This window comes from Phalaenopsis equestris, unplaced genomic scaffold, assembly GCF_001263595.1.
Source record: "Phalaenopsis equestris unplaced genomic scaffold, ASM126359v1 Scaffold000287, whole genome shotgun sequence".
Lineage (NCBI taxonomy): Eukaryota > Viridiplantae > Streptophyta > Magnoliopsida > Asparagales > Orchidaceae > Phalaenopsis > Phalaenopsis equestris.
Genome location: NW_018164729.1, coordinates 1,022,633 through 1,034,460, shown reverse-complemented (window position 1 = coordinate 1,034,460; position 11,828 = coordinate 1,022,633). Strand labels below are relative to the sequence as shown.

At 35.1% G+C, this 11,828-nt stretch overlaps 1 protein-coding gene across 9 annotated transcripts in view; it reads left to right on the top strand.

The window, feature by feature from the left end:
- LOC110025046 (UBP1-associated protein 2B-like) overlaps nucleotides 1-11,456 on the top strand; it is a 22,733-nt gene extending 11,277 nt beyond the window's left edge. For 2 of the 9 annotated variants that reach the window (XM_020725296.1, XM_020725294.1), the window contains 3 exons: nucleotides 7,535-7,727; nucleotides 8,321-8,408; nucleotides 8,512-9,064. The gene's annotated coding sequence lies outside the window, so the exon portion shown is untranslated. Of the gene's footprint in view, nucleotides 1-7,534; nucleotides 7,728-8,320; nucleotides 8,409-8,511; nucleotides 9,065-9,101; nucleotides 9,118-10,546; nucleotides 10,652-11,042 lie in introns of those variants that run through there. The other 7 variants (XM_020725293.1, XM_020725295.1, XM_020725300.1 and 4 more) reach the window with 6 other exon arrangements.
- Nucleotides 11,457-11,828: the final 372 nt, after the last annotated feature.

Here is an 11,828-nt window from a genome sequence, read left to right as displayed (position 1 = left end):
TTAAAGGCCAACATTCAGCGCCATAGAGCATTGCAGGTCTCACCACCATCTTATAAAATTTTCCTTTCAGTCTTAGCGGTACTTTTCTATCACACAAAAGGCCCGAAGCATTCCTCCACTTCAACCTACCAACTTGAATTCTACTATTAACATCCCCATCTATATCACCATCGCTTTGGACAACGGACCCAAGATATCTAAATCGTTCACACCTTTTAATAATTTGATCACCCAAAGTCACACTTCTGTCACTAGAGCTATTACTACTAAAATTACATTCCATGTATTCAGTTTTAGTTCTACTTAAACGAAGGCCTTTAGACTCCAATGTAGACCTCCATAATTCAAGTTTTTCCTGGGTTTTTTCTCTCGTTTTATCCACGAGAAGAATATCATCAGCAAAAAGCATACACCAAGGTACATCCTCTTGTAGATTTCCAGTAAGACCATCCATAGCTAAAGCAAAAAGATATGGGCTTAAAGTCGATCCCTGATGTAAACCAACAGAAAAAGGAAAATATTTTTTCAATCCTCCTTCAGTTTGAACACAAGTAACAGCTCTAGTATACATATCTTTAATGACTTGAATATAAGTCATATCAACACATTTCTTCTCGAGAACTCTCCAAAGGATATCTCTTGGAACCTTATCGTAAGCTTTTTCTAAATCAATAAAAATCAAATGTAGATTCTCCTTATTATCTCTGAACTTCTCCATCAAACCTCTCAATAAATGTATAGCTTCCATAGTAGACCTGCCAGGCATAAATCCAAATTGATTATGAGAAATTTTCGTGATGCATCTTAACCTATGTTCAATTACCCTCTCCCATAATTTTAAAGTATGACACATCAACTTAATTCCTCTATAATTTGCACACTCTTGTGCATCCCCTTTATTCTTAAAAATGGGGATCAAAATACTCTTCCTCCACTCCTCAGGCATCTTTTTAGTTTTTAAAATAATATTAAAGAGTTTAGTAAGCCAAGAAACTCCCAAATCTCCCAAATATTTCCACACTTCAATTGGGATATCATCAGGTCCTACAGACTTTCCACCCTTTAAAGGAATTTAGGAATAATTAAGTTGAGCCTACCCCTACCTGAATGCTTACAATTTTTCTTCACGTTTTTCCTATGGTTTTCTTTGAGTTTTTGTGGACACTTGTGATTTTCTTCTGGTTTTTTGTATGTTTCCTACGATTTTCTTTGAGTTTTTTTTCTTTTGTGGGTCATTTGTAATTTTCTTCGAATTTTTCGTGTGATACACTGTCATTTTTTCTTCTTACATAAATGCACAAGTTTCCTGCTTGTTAAATTCTTCTTCATGCTCGTTTGTTTCTATATGTAATGCAAACTTCTGCAGCAGTGACAAAGACTTCAAGGTACACATGTTTATTTTATTTATTGCACTTTCTACTGTCTTTTACTTTACATTACATTTTATTGTTTATTTTCTTTACTGTGCTCCCTGCTGCATTTCTTTACAACGCTGTTATAGTTCTTTTATCTTTATTTTTGCTTGTTAAATATCAAGAGCTTTAAGATAAAGAAAGGTAGCCCGGTTTAGTAGATACACAACATCAACTTACCAACTTAACAATATTACACGCTCACATATAAAACACTAAACTTGAAACTGCTACTACGTGGAGCTTTGAGTAAACATTGTGGGCAACACGATGAGGATGCGAGTGAAGGACTTCTGTTGACGAATCAAGACTAGAGCAGATTTACATCAGCTGAACCTTCTTATATAATACATAACATAACCCATAAGACTTCGAGTTGGTTTGCTTAGCGCGACATAAATCCTCACCTCATCTTTTAGACTTTTGCACAATCCTGTTGTGCATTCCGAAGTTGCCGTCCGGTACGATGTAAATCCTTCTATCTTCTTAGGCCATTGACACAATTAGATATCGTGCGAATGTAAATCCTAAATAATAAAACCGGCAAGATTAAATATTAAATAACTTTACTCTTAAGACATAAAATCGAACATTAGGATAGTTGGAAAGTCATCGAGGTTCTCCTCGGATCCGTGACATCTTTTACTTTTTCACATTTCTAACTCCAAAAAATAGTTGTTCTTATTTTGAGTCATTCCCCTTTTACTTTCCTACATCTTTTATTGAAAACTAAATTTTGAAATCTTGAAGACAAAACCAATGATCTTTATTGAGAGTTATTTTAAGTGATTTCAGTCATTTAATATGTAATTAACTATAGGGGTTGCTTTTTTTAAGGAACTAAGAACCCAGGTAAAATACAGTTTATGTAATCCTTATATTAGGTAGTGGAACTTGTCGGTCACACGTAAAAATGTTTCGCATATCAAACAAATGTCACATACTCTTTAGTTCAGAAAGTTAAGTCTACTACAAGTGTTATGTTTGTCTTTCAGGATAATTTCTTACTTGTGGTATCACATTCAACCATCTAAACTCTCGAATATGTGGGGTTTATTTGATCTCATTTGTTTCAAAATTAAAATATTATTTTCAAAAATCAAAATCACGTATATATATATTAAAACTATTTTCAAATCTAAAATATTTTCGAAATAATGGCTGACAAGACAACAAAAACTTATTGTTTAAATAACGGGCTCAATAAGAGGATTCCAACAACTCCATGCCTGAATTCAAGCAATAAAAAGGCGTGTATGAGTGGCCGAGGAATTGAGTTATTTGTTGTGGAACACCCTCAATTTTTACCCTCATAGTGAAGGTAGTTTAGAGGAGCCCATTTGCTCTAGAAACAACAATGCTTGAATTCATCATTCTCACACATGTTTTCACGCCCGTCTCTTTAGTTATTGTGGCTTCATCTTTGGAGAAATTATTATATACGGAAGCCACACGTATGTAAAACAGTATACGGGGAGGCCATGCCACATACACTTACATTTGTGGAAACGTGACATCCCCATCCACTGTTGTCCGGACATTCGCTTGTAATAATTTGTCAGTTTTGCGACCCGAACTTAAAAGAGTGGATGAGCTATATTTTATGTTATATAAAGAATTTAGTGATATGTGAGAAAAAAAGACTTTTAAGATATTTTCTATATGTAAAATTGCATATATAAATATGATATTTTAGTAGGTATTATTGGTTATAACATCGTCCTGGCCTTTCTATTCAGAGGGACTATGTAGCTCGGTTCGAATTTAATTAACATTCAATTGATTTTTAAGTGAGGTACAAAGTTCAATTATAAATGCACTTATTTAGGCCTACTATATAATAATTATGATTAAAGACTTTTATCATAAAAACTTTAGAAATTTTATTTTTATATTCCTCTATATTTGGCAACTGGATGTGATGGACGAAGAATTGTGCATCACATTCTATGTAAAAGTAGATAGTGCCTGTGAAAAGCGTGAACACTATAATGTTGTACTGAATTAGACACTAGCTTAACAAAATGAAAGATTTATGTTATTTTAGATTATTTTATTATTATATATTATATTTTTCTTGTTGATATGCAATCAATAAAAATTGTCATTTGACACAAATTTTGAGGGAGGATTGGTGCGGATTTTGGGGCATCTTTTGAGAAGAAACATTCAAACTCATTAAAAATTATCCAGAACTCCAATTTTGAAAATTTACCATCAAACTTATTGGCTTAATTATATGCAAGCAAAGTTGGTCCAATATGAGTCAATTCAGGCCCAAATCGTTTGGTTAATAATTTTTGGAAGCTTCCAACTCCCAGTTGGAAGGTTAAAGGGATTCCCAATATGACAAGTTTACAGTCAAATCGTGTGTCTCAAAACAACGAACATAATGAGTCTAATATCACTCAATTATGACATTCTTAAGACACTCACATATCCCCAAAATGTCATCCAATTAAGATAATTTCTTCGGTCGTCCGATAAAGTGGTGCTCTCCTTATTTGCAGGGAAGCCTCTATGAGAGTCTATAAGGGTCTGTTTAGGGCAGCTGTAGTTTATTTAATAATCCGTTGATAAGCTAATTAAAATAATCTACTGATAAGCTAGGAGCGGTGACTATTACAAATTTTTATTTTTTTGGAAAAACCAGACTGCTGCTAGAAAGCTGCCACCACCGCACCTAGATAGGTGCAGTGTGAAAATGCTATTTTCAGCATTTTGAAAACGCATCAGCTGCCAAAACACAGTTTACCCAAATAGGCCAGGTGTGTTTTCAAAACGCCACCGCGTCAAATAAGCTGCCTCAAACATACCCTAAATAGAGCTCTACTATTCATGAAAGGGGACTGTAAACTAGATGACCTGAGCTTGGAGGATGGTCAAGAGAAGCTAAATTCCAATTTTCTACACCAAAGATCCGTCAAACGCTTCCCATTTTTTGCAACCGCCGACCATCATCTACCACCACTTGCTAGCTATCGTCGGCCACCGTTCTGGTCGTTGCAACAAAGCATTCTATTGAGCGAAGCGCTTCGAAAATGATGTAACAACATACCCTAAATATGATATAACGATTGCATATATTGTGCAACAACGCCTCTCGAAGATGGTATAACAATGTACCCCGAACTAACTGCTTAACACTGTCGTACTTAGAATATGATGACTTTCTTCGGACTCATGAAGCTCTTTCCTTGCACCCCACCATTACGGCTTACTTGGTAGTTTTCAAAGTAATTATAACTCCTCGCTACGGTCCATGTAACCAACTACGGGCCTACATGGCTTGCAACTCACAAAGTTCTCAAATTTGGCATCTGCGGTCTACAAATGTTATTAGAACTCTCAACTACGACATATGTGACCAATTATAGCCTACGTGACTCATTGTTCATGTAGACACTAACTCTAGCCTCTGCGACATATAATCGATATTACAACTCCCCGTTACTGCCTATGTGATCAACTACGATCTACTCAGCTCGCAGCTCGTGCATTTCGCAACTATGATTCTTGCAACCTATGAGATGTTATTACATCTCACGGCTATGACCTATGTGACCCACTATAATCTTCATGACTCACAACTCGTGTAATTAATATCTTCGGCCTGAGAATGCTATCAAATCTCCCTATTACGGATGATGTGGCTGATCAACACTCCTGAAGCTACCACATACAACGGCCTGCAAGGCCGATTAATGCCACGACTTCCAACTACAACCACTACACTACGTCAAGTTGACACTACATCCCCCGTCTACAACATTCATGTTAGACTACTGCCTCCATAGCTATATACTACGACCCTCACAGCCTATTATGTCTATCATTGTACATTAACCTTGTAATTCCATATTCTGTTATATTGGCACCTAGTCTAATGGTAAATCTGTCTTTTAAATGCCTAAGGGCAATTTAGTCTTTTATTTTTATTATTGTTGGGCATACAGTCTTGTTATCTATAGTTAAGGGGGATGCATGAAATTGAGTTGTGAGTCTTAGGTCTAGGGTTTGAAAGGTATTTTCTACCTCTCGAATTGCAGGAATTGAGAGAGTCCACATATCTCTCGAGTTGTAGGTGTTTATCTTTGTATTCGTGTAAGCTGTTTGGATTATTGCAATAAGAATTTTTGTTTGCCCTAATTTCTACGAAAATGTGGTTATCTTCGTCGAATCATAACAAATTGGTATCAGAACACGATTTTGGCGAGGTCACCACGGATCGTTGCAGGCGTGAAACTGTTGTTATCGGTGTGAGAAATAGTAAAGAAGCGTCGACGGGATCCTTTTGTGACAAAACCCCGCGATAATCGTTAGTAGAGAGGCCACCACGAGGTCACAGTGCATTGGAAAGGCTTCGACGCGAAGGTTCCGGGTTTGTCGAGATCCAAAACTCTTTCGTGACGTAACCCTGCGATATAGTAAGGCCCATAGCTTGCTGGTAAGGAGATGACGGGATCGCAGAAGGTCAGAGCTTGCTGCAAAAGATATGACGCGAAGTGATTGCGACTACGAGACTGCAGCGGAAGCGTGGTGTTATAATGCAATACATTGGCGATTAGAGTTGTTGACTAGTTGCGCGGTATCGCGACAAAGAGAGACCAAAGCTTCGGCAGGATTGCGATGTACAATGCTCCAAGACCCCGCAAATAAGAAGCATTGGGGATCAGGATGAACAAAGACCCACAAGCCTTGATTGCGACTCGATCCGTGCGAGTTGAGTTTGTTGGTCTCGACTTATATTTCAGTTGCGACATAATCTTATTACTACCTGATCGGTTGGATTGCGGTTTGCCCCGTGCGGTGCAGTTACGATTCTTATAATCGCGTGTTGGTGCTTTCATCTTTTTTATGATAAAAAAATATATTGTAAGAATGTCAACTAAGAAAATGAAGGATTTGGAGAGGAAATTAGAGAGATGTGAGCCAAATTAGATCTGAGGTGGAAGAAAGGCTTGTCGCCATAGAAAATAGATTTTTATCTATAGCGAGTCGAATGGAGGACCGATTTGATAGCACAAGGGAATTTCAATAAATGTTGAAGAAGGTAATGGAGTTTCACACAAAATCGACTCCACCTACCACGGGTCAAGAGACCCGGATTCCGATAGCAACAACTAAAAGAATTCACACGATATGAGGTCAGCATCACAACTTTAGGTGTATCGGGAGTTTTGGTATCGAGCGAGGAGACTCGGAGTGGACTTGAGCGATAGCACTTTGAAGAAATAATACGACATTCAAATTGCTTGAACAAATGAAAATAAGTAGGATTGAAGTTGACAAGGATAGAAGAGACATGAGACGGAGTTGACAGATATTCTAACAATTGATTAGTCACGCAATTAGTTGTTTGTGGATGCAATATTTTCTAAGATTGATTGGAAATCAGACCACCAACCAATTTAGAAGCGATCAGAGGATGTACACAATACTATATTTCAAACTCCTATGGTTCACTATGAATTCTTGTTTAAATGGAAAATATATTCAGTCATTAATGCCAAGTGGAAGTTGCCTGATTTGATCAAGCAACAATCTAATTTTTTCCCACCTAGAGGACAAGATGTCTTTTGGGAAAGGAGTATCGTTACGTTGGCCCTTAGTCTAAGGGCAAATCTGTCTTTTATATGCCTTAAGGGAAATTTTTTCTTTTGTTTTTATTTTTTTATTGTCGTGCATAAATAAGCTTGTTATGTTTTGAGTTAAGGAGGGGGGGAGGGGGGGATGCATGAGATTGAATTGTGAATCTTATGTCTAGGGTTTGAAAGAGATTTGCTACCGCTCGAATTATAGGAATTGAGAGAGACCGACCACCTATTGAATTGTAGGTGTTCATCCTTTTATTTGTGTGAGTTATTTGGATTATTGCAATAAGAATTTATGTTTGCCTTGCAAAAATCTGTTTGGATTTCTACGTCGAATCGTAACATATTCCCTAGTATATAATTACATAGTGAATTATTTTCACTAAGCTATACCCCATGGTTTTTTTTTTCTTTTTAGGGCTTTCCACGTAAATTATGTGGTGTCTCCTCCCGCTACATTTTCTTTTATTACTCTATGGTGAATCTTATACTATGCTGAAATGCTAATTTACTACTTTACCGTCACAGATCTTTGCGCACCTATGTGCATGTTTGATCGAATTCAGATGTCCACTGGTGTAGAATATTCGCATGTTGTGTCTAAAATGAGAAACATATTATGCCCGGACCATCGAATGTCTGGAAGATGGCGTGGACCTCACCACGCCGCTTGCGCGATGGTGTGATGTGATCTATGCTGTCGTCCATACATCTGGGCGATGTATGTAATATGTTCTGTTGAAACGAAGTTCCCATTCTTGCCACTTTTTTATTTAGTTTTTTTAATTTTTTGTGTGAAAGATATTAAATAGGTTATTATTGAATTATATTATAAATTTGGCTTCTTATTGTCTTATAAAAAGTATGAATAAGATGCTAATAAATCATACTAGATTATACGATGCGTTATTTTACCCCTAAAGTTGATTACTTGTAACTTCATTTGAACCGCCATATTTTCAAGCTCGTTTTTTGCTTTGAACAAATAAATGATTTAGAAGAAGTTTAGAAATGTGTGTTTTTTATTTACGTGGCTGCAACCATTAAATTGGGGTAGTAGTTTGTCAACCTGAGCTTGATTATGTAAATGTCTATTGATCATTTGATCTAACCTTAAAAAACATAGCTAGAGCTAGCGTTCACTGAACTCATGAAGTCACTTAAAAATGTTAATATGAACTGCACATAAAAATATTAGAATTTGTAATTTTCAATTGCAATGTGAATAAAATCCCAATTTTATAGTTCTTATCCTCCCAGAATGAGTCATTCTTTCTCCACTGATTTCCATTCTTTCCATTGTTTCATTGCCAGAACTCCCTTGGATTTGCTTTCTCTTCAGCAAGACGGACCGAACCATGAGTGGCTTGAACTTGTTGTATTGAGCTTGTCTCAAGCTGAGGTACTCCGCTTATTTACATCCCTATTGGCAGCCTTTACACAGTTCTTCTGAAATGTCTATTTCATTTCTCATTGCACTATTATTTTTATGGAACTCTTTGCAGAATTGGCTGTTGGTTGGATGTTGGGAATTTATTTTGGCAACATTCCAACAATGCTTACTGGGTACGGTTTTCTGCTGCTCTTGTTTTCATTACATTTTTCATTCTATCTTGCTCATACATCTATATCAAAGCAATTTATTAAATTTTAATCGTGTTAAAGTTTAGTGAAGGCGTGCAGCGTGTTTTTAAATATCAGATGATGGTTGATTCTTAAATTTGTTTGAAAGCCATTAAGAGAAGATTGGAAAATATGTTGTCTGATGTGAATTCATCAGACTTGAAATACTTGTTCTGGATTTGTATTGCTTGCCACGCCTCATGGTGTTGTGAGCTCCTTTTTGGAGACTGAACATCGATAAAGAAAGGGAGAAAGGATCACTACTTTTGGGGAATGATCGAGTCATTCAATGATTTAAACTCATTTATCCTTTAAAAACTCTCTCTCTATGTTATGATCCACCTTTGTAGTAAAATTGGCCATCATTATGCCCTAATCCATTTTGTCATCGTTGTTTTCATCATTCTCTTGAAAGAATGCTGCTGGCATATATTGAACTCATTGAATAAATTTAAATTGAAATGTATTCCAGGATACAATAGGAGTGGAGATGAGGGTGTGCATGACAGTTTAGCTGAAGGGATTTTTATATAAACAATCCTGATCGCTTAATGTTTGAAATACATCAATGATTAGGTAAGTTATATGTCTAATTGCTGTGGCAATAAATATGTACTAGGTCGTACAATTATTAGGGTCACAGTAAAATTCATTTGATCAAGCACAAACTGTGATATAGCGCTTGAATCTCAATGCAGCGCACTCGAATTGAATCGACTACAAATTTTGTTTTTCAAATTATTTAGAGATTAAATTGAGTTTCAAACCACACAAACTTATTGTTTAACTGGCTCAATAAGAGTATTCCAACAACTCCATGCCTGAATTCAAGCAACAAAACCGCTATACTACTTAATAACACCTAAATACTACCATCCGCACCAAATTCAGATGTAGGTCATCCGGATGTAATATTTTTTTATGTACGAGTGTCGCAAAGAAATTCAGATTGTTTGTTATGGACCCTCTACTTCTATCCTTATAGTGAAGGTAGTTTAGCGGAGCCTATTTGCTCTAGAAACAGTAATCGCCCCTTGGGATGCTTTAAAAATTCTTCTTTGACAGCTCCTTGTTCGAAGCTTACCATCATACCATCTAGTCATTTTTTATAAAATATTTTTATATTCTTTAAGTTTGAAACTTTTTAGAGCAGTTTCTAGTGAAGGTAGCTTACAATCATTTTTTAGAACAACTTTTGGATTGGCTCAACCCAAGGTAAGGGGAAGTGCTTTGTGATTATGGGAGGGAGAGAGCTTGTCCTTTTAAACAGAGGGTTAACTTTGGAGCAGGATCATATGGTCACTTCTCATTAGGGGAGGCTGTGATGTAATTTGTTGATTTGTTGGTTGTGAATGTAAAAACAAAATGTTTTTGCATAATTTTGCATATTTTAGAAATACCTAAAATAATTTTCTAATAATGCTTATATAAGGCATTTTGTACTTTCAAATTGTTGGAGAATTGTAAATTTTTGTTTGCCATAGGAAAACCCTTGACAGTCATCTCTTGCTATTGGATCCATCTTGCTTCCACCTCAAGTGAAGGGCTAATTCAAAGCATCTATGGAAAAAATTAGTAATAATTGAAAGAGATAGGTTAAAGAAGCTTTGTAGTGTGATCAAAAGTTTCCCTTGAATCCATACGTAATTTGAACGGTGCGGCACATTTTATTTAAATTTGATGCAAAATATCAACAAATTATGAATAAAGTAAATAAATATGAAATATTATTAAATTGAAAGCAATTCATTGTAATAGTATAAATAATAAAAGTAAATTCAAGTGTTAAACATTTTAACCATATAAATTTTAAAATATTATATATTTTTATATGAAAGTCACTAGTAATTTGAAGATTCATTATCATTTTTTAAGTATATAAAAAAAAGCCTTTGTTTCTTTCATTGATTGACTCAGGACTGCCAAATTTTTCTGGCTTCCAAATGCATCATATAGCCCTTTTCCTTCTCGTCAGTGGCTTCTGGCTCACAAACATATATATAGCAGGGTATTAATTCAAGTAAAAGAAGCATTGTCTTATCTTTGTTTAGTTGGATTCTAAATTCAAAATGAAACCTTTGTATATGAATAAATGTTATCAGTCAATGCAATGTTTTTTTTTTCTTTAATTCTTATAAAATTCACTTTTATCTTGGCGTTTCAAGCTCTCTTTAATATTGTGCAAGATTTATTGGGTTCTAAAGCACGCCTAATCATTGTGTGATGAGATTTTTTGGAGAAAAATTTACTATTTGGAAATCTCAGAAGCCATGTTCTTTAGGTCAATTCAATGTTAGGGTTTCATATGGAGTAGACAATAGAACAAATTGATTTGCTTGATGATTATCATTAATAGCTCAAACTTGGTAGTATTGATTTTCAATTCATTTTTTCACCACCGTTTATGTAATAGCATTAGTAAGTGCGCGGACAAAGTATCAAATTAGAGAAGAGATTCTTCTGATGAGCAGAACTGTTGCAAAAGAGAAATATTGATGATATCCACATAGGAGCATATAAGGGGATTATCCTTTTGGAACACCCAACAAGCTCGCCCAGAAGAACTTTATTGGGGATTGGGATGAATTTGATGGACAATGAATGTTGTTGATTTAACATACGAGTTTTCTGCTGTAGATGTGAAGCAGAAGAGGATTATAATAAAGATGGCGGAGCAGTGGAGCTTTCTTCTTAATGAAATCATATTTTTAAAGGATATGTTTTGCTCACGTTCATTGGTTGGATATAAGAAGGCGAGCTTTCTGGTTGATAAAATCATAATTAAAAAGGCGTTGTGCTTGATTGTGGACATATTCATCAAATGCAAAATGAAGAATTATATTAAAAAATAAAAATAAAAATAAAAGGCTGTGATGTAGCGTTAGAAACAAGAATTGATACTGCCTCACAACCACAACTATTTCTCTATTTTAAGAGGATTGAAGCACTAAATTTAGGAGGATTTATTTATGCATGCCAAAAAAAAAATTTTAATGGATGAATGTCAATTTAATATTCATTCACATTTTTAAAATAAAAAAGTTCATGACTTATTTACAAAAATTATATTATATTTATTCTAATTAGTTCATGCAAATTTTTTTTTTCCCGAAAAAGAAATGCAACAATAAATATTTTAAAAAGATATTCATTAATAAGAAAACTATTTATTTTTTTAATAAACATTTCAGTATAGTTA